Source organism: Ranitomeya imitator, chromosome 1 (genome assembly GCF_032444005.1).
Source record: "Ranitomeya imitator isolate aRanImi1 chromosome 1, aRanImi1.pri, whole genome shotgun sequence".
NCBI lineage: Eukaryota > Metazoa > Chordata > Amphibia > Anura > Dendrobatidae > Ranitomeya > Ranitomeya imitator.
The window spans coordinates 392,605,981-392,622,254 of record NC_091282.1 but is presented as its reverse complement, the minus strand read 5'-3'; positions in this window follow the sequence as shown (position 1 = coordinate 392,622,254).

Sequence of the window (16,274 nt, the reverse complement as noted above, 5' to 3'; positions counted from 1 at the left end):
CTTGTGTGCCAGTCTTGACTCCTGGGTGTGCCATCTCTCTCTCTCTCTCCAATTGTGGGCCATAGAAAGCCTATTATTTTTATTACTTGATTTGGGTTCCAAAATCTACCTGAAAAAATCACTAAATCAATCAGTGGGAGATAAATATTGGCCTCTGGGCTTGTGTGCCACTCCTGACTCCTGTGTGCGTCATCTCTCACTCAGTGGGCCATAGAAAGCCTATTTTTTGTTTTATTTGTTTTCTAAATTCTCCCTGAAAAAATCATTTTATTTTATTTGGTTTCTAAATTCTTCCTGAAAAAATCATTTTATTCTATTATTTTTTTTTCTAAAGTCTCCCTGAAAAAAAAAAACAAATCAGTGGGAGATTAATATTGCCCTTTCTGCTTGTGTGCCAGTCTTGACTCCTGGGTGTGCCATCTCTCTCTCTCTCTCCAATTGTGGGCCATAGAAAGCCTATTATTTTTTTGCTTGATTTGGGTTCCAAAATCTACCTGAAAAAATCACTAAATCAATCAGTGGGAGATAAATATTGGCCTCTGGGCATGTGTGCCACTCCTGACTCCTGTGTGCGTCATCTCTCACTCAGTGGGCCATAGAAAGCCTATTTTTTGTTTTATTTGTTTTCTAAATTCTCCCTGAAAAAATAATTTTATTTTATTTGGTTTCTAAATTCTTCCTGAAAAAATCATTTTTTTTTATTATTATTTTTTTCTAAAGTCTCCCTGAAAAAAAACAAAAAAAAACAAATCAGTGGGAGATTAATATTGCCCTTTCTGCTTGTGTGCCAGTCTTGACTCCTGGGTGTGCCATCTCTCTCTCTCTCTCCAATTGTGGGCCATAGAAAGCCTATTATTTTTATTACTTGATTTGGGTTCCAAAATCTACCTGAAAAAATCACTAAATCAATCAGTGGGAGATAAATATTGGCCTCTGGGCTTGTGTGCCACTCCTGACTCCTGTGTGCGTCATCTCTCACTCAGTGGGCCATAGAAAGCCTATTTTTTGTTTTATTTGTTTTCTAAATTCTCCCTGAAAAAATCATTTTATTTTATTTGGTTTCTAAATTCTTCCTGAAAAAATCATTTTATTCTATTATTTTTTTTTCTAAAGTCTCCCTGAAAAAAAAAAACAAATCAGTGGGAGATTAATATTGCCCTTTCTGCTTGTGTGCCAGTCTTGACTCCTGGGTGTGCCATCTCTCTCTCTCTCTCCAATTGTGGGCCATAGAAAGCCTATTATTTTTTTGCTTGATTTGGGTTCCAAAATCTACCTGAAAAAATCACTAAATCAATCAGTGGGAGATAAATATTGGCCTCTGGGCATGTGTGCCACTCCTGACTCCTGTGTGCGTCATCTCTCACTCAGTGGGCCATAGAAAGCCTGTTTTTTGTTTTATTTGTTTTCTAAATTCTCCCTGAAAAAATCATTTTATTTTATTTGGTTTCTAAATTCTTCCTGAAAAAATCATTTTATTCTATTATTTTTTTTTTCTAAAGTCTCCCTGAAAAAAAAAAAAAAATCAGTGGGAGATTAATATTGCCCTTTCTGCTTGTGTGCCAGTCTTGACTCCTGGGTGTGCCATCTCTCTCTCTCTCTCTCTCCAATTGTGGGCCATAGAAAGCCTATTTTTTTTTTTTGCTTGATTTGGGTTCCAAAATCTACCTGAAAAAATCACTACATCAATCATTGGGAGAAAAATATTGGCCTCTGGGCTTGTGTGCCACTCCTGACTCCTGTGTGTGGCATCTCTCACTCAGTGGGGCATAGAAAGCCTTTTTTTTTTTTTTTTTTTTTTTTAGTTGGTTTCTAAATTGTCATTGGAAAAATCATTTTATGTTATTTGGTTTCTAAATTCTTCCTGAAAAAATCATTTTATTTTATTTTGTTTCTAAAGTCTCCCTGAAAAAAAATAAAAAAATAAAAAAAACAGTGGGAGATTAATATTAACATTTGTGCTTCAGTGACAGTCCTGTTATGAAAGGCAATTCAGTACCACAATGGACATAGCGGTCAGAGCACATACAGTGATCTGATAATAACCCAAAATCATGGAACGAGCTCTGAGACGTGGGAACTCTGCAGACCGCAATCCCTAATCCTCTCCAAACAACACTAGAGGCAGCCGTGGATTGCGCCTAACTCTGCCTATGCAACTCTGCACAGCCTGAGAAACTAACTAGCCTGAAGATAGAAAATAAGCCTACCTTGCCTCAGAGAAATACCCCAAAGGAAAAGGCAGCCCCCCACATATAATGACTGTGAGTTAAGATGAAAAGACAAACGTAGAGATGAAATAGATTCAGCAAAGTGAGGCCCGACTTTCTTAACAGAGCGAGGATAGAAAAGGTAACTTTGCGGTCTACACAAAACCCTAAAGAAAACCACGCAAAGGGGGCAAAAAGACCCTCCGTACCGAACTAATGGCACGGAGGTACACCCTTTGCGTCCCAGAGCTTCCAGCAACAAATTAGACAAGGTGGACAGAAAAAATAGCAAACAAATAGCAAAGAAGAACTTAGCTATGCAGAGCAGCAGGCCACAGGAATGATCCAGGGAAAAGCAAGTCCAACACTGGAACATTGACAGGAAGCCAGGATCAAAGCATTAGGTGGAGTTAAGTAGAGAAGCACCTAACGACCTCACCAGATCACCTGAGGGAGGAAACTCAGAAGCCGCAGTACCACTTCCCTCCACCAACAGAAGCTCACAGAGAGAATCAGCTGAAGTACCACTTGTGACCACAGGAGGGAGCTCTGCCTCAGAATTCACAACAGTACCCCCCCCTGAGGAGGGGTCACCGAACCCCCACCAGAGCCCCCAGGCCGACCAGGATGAGCCACATGAAAGGCACGAACAAGATCGGGAGCATGGACATCAGAGGCAAAAACCCAGGAATTATCTTCCTGAGCATAACCCTTCCATTTAACCAGATACTGGAGTTTCCGTCTAGAAACACGAGAATCCAAAATCTTCTCCACAATATACTCCAATTCCCCCTCCACCAAAACCGGGGCAGGAGGATCAACAGATGGAACCATAGGTGCCACATATCTCCGCAACAATGACCTATGGAATACGTTATGTATGGAAAATGAATCTGGAAGGGTCAGACGAAAAGACACAGGATTAAGAACCTCAGAAATCCTATACGGACCAATGAAACGAGGGTTAAACTTAGGAGAGGAAACCTTCATAGGAATATGACGAGAAGATAACCAAACCAGATCCCCAAGTCGGGGACCCACACGGCGTCTGCGATTAGCGAAACGTTGAGCCTTCTCCTGGGACAAGGTCAAATTGTCCACTACATGAGTCCAAATCCGCTGCAACCTGTCCACCACAGTATCCACACCAGGACAGTCCGAAGACTCAACCTGTCCTGAAGAGAAACGAGGATGGAACCCAGAATTGCAGAAAAATGGCGAAACCAAGGTAGCCGAGCTGGCCCGATTATTAAGGGCGAACTCAGTTAAAGGCAAAAAGGACACCCAGTCATCCTGATCGGCAGAAACAAAGCATCTCAGATATGTTTCCAAGGTCTGATTGGTTCGTTCGGTCTGGCCATTAGTCTGAGGATGGAAAGCCGAGGAAAAAGACAAGTCAATGCCCATCCTACCACAAAAGGCTCGCCAAAACCTTGAAACAAACTGGGAACCTATGTCAGAAACAATATTCTCCGGAATGCCATGTAAACGAACCACATGCTGGAAGAACAATGGCACCAAATCAGAGGAGGAAGGCAATTTAGACAAGGGTACCAGATGGGCCATCTTAGAAAAGCGATCACAGACCACCCAAATGACTGACATCTTTTGAGAAACGGGAAGAACAGAAATAAAATCCATAGAGATATGTGTCCAAGGCCTCTTCGGGACCGGCAAGGGCAAAAGCAACCCACTGGCACGAGAACAGCAGGGCTTAGCCCGAGCACAAATCCCACAGGACTGCACAAAAACACGCACATCCCGCGACAGAGACGGCCACCAAAAGGATCTAGCCACTAACTCTCTGGTACCAAAGATTCCAGGATGACCAGCCAACACCGAACAATGAACCTCAGAGATAACTTTATTGGTCCACCTATCAGGGACAAACAGTCTCTCCGCTGGACAACGATCAGTTTTATTAGCCTGAAATTTTTGCAGCACCCGCCGCAAATCAGGGGAGATGGCAGACACAATTACTCCTTCCTTGAGGATACCCGCCGGCTCAGACAAACCCGGAGAGTCGGGCACAAAACTCCTAGACAGAGCATCCGCCTTCACATTTTTAGAGCCCGGAAGGTACGAAATCACAAAGTCAAAACGGGCAAAAAACAGAGACCAACGAGCCTGTCTAGGATTCAACCGCTTATCAGACTCAAGATAAGTCAAGTTCTTATGATCAGTCAATACCACCACGCGATGCTTAGCTCCTTCAAGCCAATGACGCCAGTCCTCGAATGCCCACTTCATGGCCAGCAACTCTCGGTTGCCCACATCATAATTTCGCTCAGCAGGCGAAAACTTCCTGGAAAAAAAAAGCGCATGGTTTCATCACTGAGCAATCAGAACCTCTCTGCGACAAAACAGCCCCTGCTCCAATCTCAGAAGAATCAACCTCGACCTGGAACGGAAGAGAAACATCTGATTGACACAACACAGGGGCAGAAGAAAAACGACGCTTCAACTCTTGAAAAGCTTCCACAGCAGCAGAAGACCAATTGACCAAATCAGCACCCTTCTTGGTCAAATCGGTCAATGGTTTGGCAATACTAGAAAAATTGCAGATGAAGCGACGATAAAAATTAGCAAAGCCTAGGAACTTTTGCAGACTTTTCAGAGATGTCGGCTGAGTCCAATCATGGATGGCTTGGACCTTAACAGGATCCATCTCGATAGTAGAAGGGGAAAAGATGAACCCCAAAAATGAAACCTTCTGCACACCAAAGAGACACTTTGATCCCTTCACAAACAAAGAATTAGCACGCAGGACCTGAAAAACTGTTCTGACCTGCTTCACATGAGACTCCCAATCATCGGAGAAGATCAAAATGTCATCCAAGTACACAATCAGGAATTTATCCAGGTACTCTCGGAAGATGTCATGCATAAAGGACTGAAACACTGATGGAGCATTGGCAAGTCCGAATGGCATCACTAGATACTCAAAATGACCCTCGGGCGTATTAAATGCAGTTTTCCATTCATCTCCTCGTCTGATTCGCACCAGATTATACGCACCACGAAGATCTATCTTGGTGAACCAACTAGCCCCCTTAATCCGAGCAAACAAATCAGATAACAATGGCAAGGGGTACTGAAATTTAACCGTGATCTTATTTAGAAGGCGGTAATCTATACAAGGTCTCAGCGAACCATCCTTCTTGGCTACAAAAAAGAACCCTGCTCCTAATGGTGATGATGATGGGCGAATATGCCCCTTCTCCAGGGATTCCTTCACATAACTGCGCATAGCGGCGTGCTCAGGCACGGATAAATTAAACAGTCGACCTTTTGGGAATTTACTACCAGGAATCAAATTGATAGCACAATCACAATCCCTATGCGGAGGTAGGGCATCGGACTTGGGCTCATCAAATACATCCCGGTAATCAGACAAGAACTCTGGAACCTCAGAAAGGGTGGATGATGAAATTGACAGAAATGGAACATCACCATGTACCCCCTGACAACCCCAGCTGGACACCGACATGGATTTCCAATCTAATACTGGATTATGGGCTTGTAGCCATGGCAACCCCAACACGACCACATCATGCAGATTATGCAACACCAGAAAGCGAATAACCTCCTGATGTGCAGGAGCCATGCACATGGTCAGCTGGGTCCAGTATTGAGGCTATTCTTGGCCAAAGGTGTGGCATCAATTCCTCTCAATGGAATAGGACACTGCAAGGGCTCTAAGAGAAACCCACAACGCTTAGCAAACTCCAAGTCCATCAAATTCAGGGCAGCGCCTGAATCCACAAATGCCATGACAGAATACGATGACAAAGAACAGATCAAGGCAACGGACAGAAGAAATTTTGACTGTACCGTACCAATGGTGGCAGACCTAGCGAACCGCTTAGTGCGCTTAGGACAATCAGAGATAGCATGAGTGGAATCACCACAGTAGAAACACAGCCCATTCAGACGTCTGTGTTCTTGTCGTTCAACTCTGGTCAAAGTCCTATCGCACTGCATAGGCTCAGGTCTAAGCTCAGGTAATACCGCCAAATGGTGCACAGATTTACGCTCACGCAAGCGTCGACCGATCTGAATGGCCAAAGACATAGACTCATTCAAACCAGCAGGCATAGGAAATCCCACCATGACATCCTTAAGGGCTTCAGAGAGACCCTTTTTGAAGATAGCTGCCAGCGCAGATTCATTCCATTGAGTGAGCACGGACCACTTTCTAAATTTCTGACAATATACCTCTATCTCATCCTGACCCTGACAAAGAGCCAGCAAATTTTTCTCTGCCTGATCCACTGAATTAGGTTCATCGTACAGCAATCCGAGCGCCAGGAAAAAAGCATCGATATTACTCAATGCAGGATCTCCTGGCGCAAGAGAAAATGCCCAGTCCTGAGGGTCGCCGCGCAAAAAAGAAATAACAATCAAAACCTGTTGAACTGGATCACCAGAGGAGTGAGGTTTCAAGGCCAGAAATAATTTACAATTATTTTTGAAACTCAGAAACTTAGTTCTATCTCCAAAAAACAAATCAGGAATAGGAATTCTTGGTTCTAACATAGATTTCTGATCAATAGTGTCTTGAATCTTTTGTACTCTTGCCGAGAGCTGATCCACAAATGAAGACAGACTTCTAATGTCCATCGCTACACCTGTGTACTGAACCACCCAAATGTCTAGGGGAAAAAAAAGGCAAAACACAGTGCAAAGAAAAAAAAATGGTCTCAGAACTTCTTTTTTCTCTCTATTGAGAATCATTAGTACTTTTGGCTTCCTGTACTGTTATGAAAGGCAATTCAGTACCACAATGGACATAGCGGTCAGAGCACATACAGTGATCTGATAATAACCCAAAATCATAGAACGAGCTCTGAGACGTGGGAACTCTGCAGACCGCAATCCCTAATCCTCTCCAAACAACACTAGAAGCAGCCGTGGATTGCGCCTAACTCTGCCTATGCAACTCGGCACAGCCTGAGAAACTAACTAGCCTGAAGATAGAAAATAAGCCTACCTTGCCTCAGAGAAATACCCCAAAGGAAAAGGCAGCCCCCCACATATAATGACTGTGAGTTAAGATGAAAAGACAAACGTAGAGATGAAATAGATTCAGCAAAGTGAGGCCCAATTTTTTTAACAGAGCGAGGATAGAAAAGGTAACTTTGCGGTCTACACAAAACCCTAAAGAAAACCACGCAAAGGGGGCAAAAAGACCCTCCGTACCGAACTAACGGCACGGAGGTACACCCTTTGCGTCCCAGAGCTTCCAGCAACAAATTAGACAAGCTGGACAGAAAAAATAGCAAACAAATAGCAAAGAAGAACTTAGCTATGCAGAGCAGCAGGCCACAGGAATGATCCAGGGAAAAGCAAGTCCAACACTGGAACATTGACAGGAAGCCAGGATCAAAGCATTAGGTGGAGTTAAGTAGAGAAGTACCTAACAACCTCACCAGATCACCTGAGGGAGGAAACTCAGAAGCCGCAGTACCACTTCCCTCCACCAACAGAAGCTCACAGAGAGAATCAGCTGAAGTACCACTTGTGACCACAGGAGGGAGCTCTGCCACAGAATTCACAACACAGTCCTGCGTGTGTGGCATCTCTCTCATTTGGTGCCACCAAAAACAGAGTGTGTAACATTGTGCCTGATTTTCGTTGTGGTCTCACCCACCTGTAAAGGGGTAGCTAAATCATACTGAAGTTATAGCTCACCGTGTAAGTTGTGTGACAGCAACAAATACCGTTAGTTTGGTTACGTTTTTAAAACAATGAGGAAGTCTGGTGGAAGAGGTTGTGGCCGGGGGCGTTCATTGTCAGCTGGTAAAGAGGGTAGTGGTAGTGGTGGAGCATCAGGTGGTCGTGGGAAAAAAAATATTGCACCTAAGTCTGGAGCTGTGGAGCCAGGTTCGTCGTCTGGCTACACAAGGCCTTGAACGCTCCCTTTTCTGGGAAAACCGCTTTTAAAGCCGGAGCAGCAAGAGCAAGTTTTGGCTTATCTTGCTGACTCAGCCTCTAGCTCTTTTGCCTCCTCTCGTGAAACTGGTAAATGTAAAAGCAGCGCGTCGTTAGTGGATGTTCACGGTCAGGGACAAGTCGCTACCTTGTCCTCTTCAGCAAAAACAACAACAGAGAAGAATGCAGTAGGCGACACAACGGGTTACTCCATGGAGCTCTTTACACATACCGTCCCTGGCTTAGAAAGTGAAGCAGTTAACAGTCCATGCCCATTACAAGTTGAATCTGACATGGAGTGCACTGATGCACAGCCACAGCCAGACTACTATGCTGGTCCTTTGACTCAGACCACAACATTGCCCTCGCAGGGCAAGAATCAGACCCTGATGAGACTATGTTGCCCCATCACGAACGCTATACCACCGACCGACACGGTGACACAGACGAAGTTGCACACGAGCTACAAGAAGAGGTAATAGATGACCCAGTTCTTGACCCCGATTGGCAGCCATTGGGGGAACAGGGTGCAGGCGGCAGCAGTTCTGAAGCGGAGGAGGAGGGGCCACAGCAGGCATCAACATCGCAACAGGTTCCATCTGCCGGGCCCGTATCTTGCCCAAAACGCGTGGCAAAGCCAAAACCTGTTGGAGGACAGCGTGGCCATCCAGTTAAAGCTCAGTCTGCAATGCCTAAAAAGGTATCCGATGCTAGAAAGAGTGCAGTCTGGCATTTTTTTAAACAACATCCAATTGATCAGCGCAAAGTCATCTGTCAAAAATGTTCAACTACCTTAAGCAGAGGGCAGAATCTGAAAAGTCTCAATACAAGTTGCATGCATAGACATTTAACCACCATGCATTTGCAAGCTTGGACTAACTACCAAACGTCCCTTAAGGTTGTAGCACCCTCGGCCAATGAAGCTAGTCATCAACGCAACATCCCTTCCGGCAGTGTAGGGCCACCATTTTCCGCACCACCTGCAGTATCTGTGCAGGTTTCTTTGCCAGGCCAAAGCAGTCAGGGTCAGGGAATCACCAGTTTCGTAGTAGGAAACACTGCATCTAGGGCACCGGCGGCAACAATACCATCTCCCACCGTCTCTCAGTCTGCCATGTCCACCGGCACCCCCGCTAGTTCCACGATCTCCAGCTCTCCAGTCCAGCTCACCCTACATGAGACTATGGTTAGAAAAAGGAAGTACTTAGCCTCGCATCCGCGTACACAGGGTTTGAACGCCCACATAGCTAGACTTATCTCGCTAGAGATGATGCCCTACCGGTTAGTTGAAAGCAAAGCTTTCAAAGCCCTGATGGACTACGCTGTACCACGCTACGAGCTACCCAGTCGACACTTTTTTTCCAGAAAAGCCATCCCAGCCCTCCACCAGCATGTTAACCCCTTCCCGACCTTTGACGCCACGTAGGCGTCATGAAAGTCGGTGCCAATCCGACCCATGACGCCTATGTGGCGTCATGGAAAGATCGCGTCCCTGCAGATCGGGTGAAAGGGTTAACTCCCATTTCACCCGATCTGCAGGGTCAGGGGGAGTGGTAGCCCAGGGGGGTGGCTTCACCCCCCCGTGGCTACGATCGCTCTGATTGGCTGTTGAAAGTGAAACTGCCAATCAGAGCGATTTGTAATATTTCACCTATTATAACTGGTGAAATATTACAATCCAGCCATGGCCGATGCTGAAATATCATCGGCCATGGCTGGAAATACTAATGTGCCCCCACCCCACGCCACCGATCGCCCCCCCAGCCCCCCGATCTGGCCGGTGCACTGCTCCGGCTCCCCTCCGTCCAGTGCTCTGCTCCCCCCCGTGCTCTTGTCCGCTCCCCCCGTGCTCCAATCACCCCCCCCGTGCTCCAATCACCCCCCCTGCACTCCGATCCACCCCCCCGGTGCTCCGTTCCACCCCCCCGTGCTCCATTCCAGCCCCTCCGTGCTCCGTTCCACGCCCCCCGTGCTCCGTTCCACTCCTCCCGCGCTCCGATTCCCCCCCCGTGCTCCGATCCCCCCCGTGGTCCCCCCCCACCCCATCATACTTACCGATCCAGCCGGGGTCCCGTCTGTCTTCTCCCTGGGCGCCGCCATCTTCCAAAATGGCGGGCGCATGCGCAGTGCGCCCGCCGAATCTGCCGGCCGGCAGATTCGTTCCAAAGTGCATTTTGATCACTGAGATAGATTATATCCCAGTGATCAAAATAAAAATAATAATAAATGACCCCCCCCTTTGTCACCCCCATAGGTAGGGACAATAAAAAAATAAAGAAATTTTTTTTTTCCACTAATGTTAGAATAGGGTTAGGGTTAGGGTTAGGGTTAGGGGTAGGGTTAGGGTTAGGGGTAGGGTTAGGGGTAGGGTTAGGGGTAGGGGTAGGGTTAGGGGTAGGGTTAGGGCTAGGGTTAGGGCTAGGGGTAGGGTTAGGGCTAGGGGTAGGGTTAGGGTTTCGGTATGTGCACACGTATTCTGGTCCTCTGCGGATTTTTCCGCTGCGGATTTGATAAATCCGCAGTGCTAAACCGCTGCTGATTTATGGCGGATTTACCGCGTTTTTTTCTGCGCATTTCACTGCGGTTTTACAACTGCGATTTTCTATTGGAGCAGTTGTAAAACCGCTGCGGAATCCGCACAAAGAAGTGACATGCTGCGGAATGTAAACCGCTGCGTTTCCGTGCAGTTTTTCCGCAGCATGTGTACAGCGATTTTTGTTTCCCGTAGGTTTACATTGAACTGTAAACTCATGGGAAACTGCTGCGGATCCGCAGCGTTTTCCGCAGCGTGTGCACATACCTTTAGAATTAGGCTATGTGCACACTGTGCGGATTTGGCTGCGGATTGGCCGCTGCGGATTCGCAGCAGTGTTCCATCAGGTTTACAGTACCACGTAAACATATGAAAAACCAAATCCGCTGTGCCCATGGTGCGGAAAATACCGCGCGGAAACGCTGCGTTGTATTTTCCGCAGCATGTCAATTCTTTGTGCGGATTCCGCAGCGTTTTACACCTGTTCCTCAATAGGAATCCGCAGGTGAAATCCGCACAAAAAACACTGAAAATCCGCGGAAAATCCGCAGGCAAAACGCAGTGCCTTTTACCCGCGGATTTTTCAAAAATGGTGCGGAAATATCTCACACGAATCCGCAACGTGGGCACATAGCCTTAGGGTTAGGGTTGGAATTAGGGTTGTGGTTAGGGTTGTGATTAGGGTTATGGCTACAGTTGGGATTAGGGTTAGGGGTGTGTTGGGGTTAGTGTTGGAGTTAGAATTGAGGGGTTACCACTGTTTAGGCACATCAGGGGTCTCCAAGCGCAACATGGCGCCACCATTGATTCCAGCCAATCTCGTATTCAAAAAGTCAAATGGTGCTCCCTCACTTCCGAGCCCTGACGTGTGCCCAAACAGTGGTTTACCCCCACGTATGGGGTACCAGCATACTCAGGACAAACTGCGCAACAATTACTGGGGTCCAATTTCTCCTGTTACCCTTGTGAATCTAAAAAAATGCTTGCTAAAACATAATTTTTGAGGAAAGAAAAATGATTTTTTATTTTCACGGCTCTGCGTTGTAAACGTCTGTGAAGCACTTGGGGGTTCAAAGTGCTCACCACATATCTAGACAAGTTCCTTGGGGGGTCTAGTTTCTAAAATGGGGTCACTTGTGGGGGTTTCTACTGTTTAGGCACACCAGGGGCTCTGCAAACGCAACGTGACACCCGCAGACCATTCCATCAAAGTCTGCATTTCAAAAGTCACTACTTCCCTTCTGAGCCCCGACGTGTGCCCAAACAGTGGTTTACCCCCACTCATGGGGTATCAGCGTACTCAGGAGAAACTGGACAACAAATATTGGGGTCAAATTTCTCCTTTTACCCTTGGGAAAATTAAAAAATTCTGGGCTAAATAATTATTTTTGAGGAAAGAAAACGTATTTATTATTTTCACGGCTCTGCATTATAAATTTCTATGAAGCGCTTGGGGGTTCAAAGTGCTCACCACACATCTAGATAAGTTCCTTTCGGGGTCTAGTTTCCAAAATGGGGTCACTTGTGGGGGGTTTCTACTGTTAAGCCACATCAGGGGCTCTGCAAACGCAACGTGACGCCCACAGAGCATTCCATCAAAGTCTGCATTTCAAAACGTCACTACTTCACTTCCGAGCCTCGGCATGTGCCTAAACAGTGGTTTACCCCCACATATGGGGTATCAGCGTACTCAGGAGAAACTGGACAACAACTTTTGGGGTCCAATTTCTTCTGTAACCCTTGGGAAAATAAAAAATTCTGGGCTAAATAATTATTTTTGAGGAAAGAAAACGTATTTATTATTTTCACGGCTCTGCATTATAAACTTCTATGAAGCACTTGGGGGTTCAAAGTGCTCACCACACATCTAGATAAGTTCCTTTGGGGGTCTAGTTTCCAAAATGGGGTCACTTGTGGGGGGTTTCTACTGTTAAGCCACATCAAGGGCTCTGCAAACGCAACGTGACGCCCACAGAGCATTCCATCAAAGTCTGCATTTCAAAACGTCACTACTTCACTTCCGAGCCCCGGCATGTGCCCAAACAGTGATTTACCCCCACATATGGGGTATCAGCGTACTCAGGAGAAACTGGACAACAACTTTTGCGGTCAAATTTCTCCTGTTACCCTTGGGAAAATAAAAAATTGCAGGCTAAAAGATCATTTTTGAGAAAATATTTTTTTTTTTTTATTTTCATGGCTCTGCGTTATAAACTTCTGTGAAGCACTTGGGGGTTCAAAGTCCTCACCACACATCTAGATTAGTTCCTTTGGGGGTCTAGTTTCCAAAATGGGGTCATTTCTGGGGGATCTCCAATGCTTAGGCACACAGGGGCTCTCCAAACGTGACACGGTGTCCGCTAATGATTGGAGCTAATTTTCCATTTAAAAAGCCAAATGGCGTGCCATCCCTTCCAAGCCCTGCCGTGCGCCCAAACAGTGGTTTACCCCCACATATGGGGTATCAGCGTACTCAGGACAAACTGGACAACAATATTTGGGGTCCAATTTCTCCTATTATCCTTGGCAAAATAGGAAATTCCAGGCTAAAAAATCATTTTTGAGGAAAGAAAAATTATTTTTTATTTTCATGGCTCTGCGTTATAAACTTCTGTGAAGCACCTGGGGGTTTAAAGTGCTCAATATGCATCTAGATAAGTTCCTTGGGGGGTCTAGTTTCCAAAATGGGGTCACTTGTGGGGGAGCTCCAATGTTTAGGCACACAGGGGCTCTCCAAACGCGACATGGTGTCCGCTAACAATTGGAGCTAATTTTCCATTCAAAAAGTCAAATGGCGCGCCTTCCCTTCCGAGCCCTGCCGAGTGCCCAAACAGTGGTTTACCCCCACATATGAGGTATCGACGTACTCGGGAGAAATTGCCCAACAAATTTTATGATCCATTTTATCCTACTGCCCATGTGAAAATGAAAAAATTGAGGCGAAAAGAATTTTTTTGTGAAAAAAAAGTACTTTTTCATTTTTACAGATCAATTTGTGAAGCACCTGGGGGTTTAAAGTGCTCACTAGGCATCTAAATAAGTTCCTTGGGGGGTCTAGTTTCCAAAATGGGGTCACTTGTGGGGGAGCACCAATGTTTAGGCACACAGGAGCTATCCAAACGCGACATGGTGTCGCTAACGATGGAAATTATTTTTCATTCAAAAAGTCAAATGGCGCTCCTTCCCTTCCGAGCCTTACCATGTGCCCAAACAGTGGTTTACCCCCACATGTGAGGTATTGGTGTACTCAGGAGAAATTGCCCAACACATTTTAGGATCCATTTTATCCTGTTGCCCATGTGAAAATGAAAAAATTGAGGCTAAAGAATTTTTTGTGAAAAAAAAGTACTTTTTCATTTTTACGGATCAATTTGTGAAGCACCTGGGGGTTCAAAGTGCTCACTATGCATCTAGATAAGTTCCTTGGGGCGTCTAGTTTCCAAAATGGGGTCACTTGTGGGGGAGCTCCAATTTTTAGGCACACGGGGGCTCTCCAAACGTGACATGGTGTCCGCTAAAGAGTGGAGCCAATTTTTGATTCAAAAAGTCAAATGGCGCTCCTTCCCTTCCAAGCCCTGCCGTGGGCCCAAACAGTGGTTTACCCCCACATATAAGGTATCAGCGTACTCAGGACAAATTGGACAACAACTTTCGTGGTTCAGTTTCTCCTTTTACCATTGGGAAAATAAAAAAATTGTTGCTAAAAGATAATTTTTGTGACTAAAAAGTTAAATGTTCATTTTTTCCTTCCATGTTGCTTCTGCTGCTGTGAAGCACCTGAAGGGTTAATAAACTTCTTGAATGTGGTTTTGAGTACCTTGAGGGGTGCAGTTTTTAGAATGGTGTCACTTTTGGGTATTTTCAGCCATATAGACCCCTCAAACTGACTTCAAATGTGAGGTGGTCCCTAAAAAAAATGGTTTTGTAAATTTTGTTGTAATAATGAGAAATCGCTGGTCAAATTTTAACCCTTATAACTTCCTAACAAAAAAAAATTTTGTTTCCAAAATTGTGCTGATGTAAAGTAAACATGTGGGAAATGTTATTTATTAACTATTTTGTGTCACATATCTCTCTGGTTTAACAGAATAAAAATTCAAAATGTGAAAATTGCGAAATTTTCAAAATTTTCGCCAAATTTCCGTTTTTATCACAAATAAACGCAGAATTTATTGACCTAAATTTACCACTATCATGAAGCCCAATATGTCACGAAAAAAACAATCTCAGAACCGCTAGGATCCGTTGAAGCGTTCCTGAGTTATTACCTCATAAAGGGACACTGGTCAGAATTGCAAAAAACGGCAAGGTCTTTAAGGTCAAAATAGGCTGGGTCATGAAGGGGTTAAAGAGCGCATCGTCCATGCACTCAGGCAATCTGTGAGCACAAAGGTGCACCTGACAACAGATGCATGGACCAGTAGGCATGGCCAGGGACGTTACGTGTCCATCACGGCACACTGGGTGAATGTTGTGGATGGAGGGTCCACAGGGGACAGCAAGTTTGGGACAGTTCTGCCTAGCCCACGATCTAGGAAACAGTTGGCTGTAGCCGTTCGCACCCCCTCCTCCTCCTCCTCGTCCTCCTGCAGAATCGAGAGCTCGTCCACAGACCGCAGTCACACAACCACTCCATCCGCAGCTGCCACTGTTGCACACCAGGTCTCCCATTATGGGGCAGCTACTGGCAAACGTCAGCAGGCTGTATTGGCTATGAAGTGTTTGGGTGACAACAGACACACCGCGGAAGTTCTGTCCGAGTTCTTGCAGAAAGAAACGCAGTCGTGGCTGGGCACTGTAGATCTTGAGGCAGGCAAGGTAGTGAGTGATAACGGAAGGAATTTCATGGCTGCCATCTCCCTTTCCCAACTGAAACACATTCCTTGCCTGGCTCACACCTTAAACCTGGTGGTGCAGTGCTTCCTGAAAAGTTATCCGGGGTTATCCGACCTGCTCCTCAAAGTGCGTGGACTTTGCTCACATATCCGCCGTTCGCCCGTACACTCCAGCCGTATGCAGACCTATCAGCGTTCTTTGAAACTTCCCCAGCATTGCCTAATCATAGACGTTGCAACAAGGTGGAACTAAACACTGCACATGCTTCAGAGACTGTGCGAACAGAGGCGGGATGTTATGTTTTTGTGGGAGGATACACATACACGGGCAGGCAGTAGGATGGCAGACATGGAGTTGTCAGGTGTGCAGTGGTCGAAGATTCAAGACATGTGTCAAGTCCTTCAGTGTTTTGAGGAATGCACACGGCTGGTTAGTGCAGACAACGCCATAATAAGCATGAGCATCCCCCTAATGCGTCTGCTGATGCAAAGTTTGACGCACATAAAGGATCAGGCGTCTGCAGCTGAGGAAGAGGAAAGCCTTGATGACAGTCAGCCATTGTCTGGCCAGGGCAGTGTACAGGACGAGGTAGCGGGCGAAGAGGAGGAGGAGGACGAGGAGGATGATGGGGATGATTATATTTTTAATGAGGAAGCTTTTCCGGGGCCACTGGAAATTGTTGGTGCGGCAAGGCCGGGTTCTGGTTTTTGGAGGGACACAAGTGACGTGGATTTGCCTGAAACTGCCCCTCAACCAAGCACAAC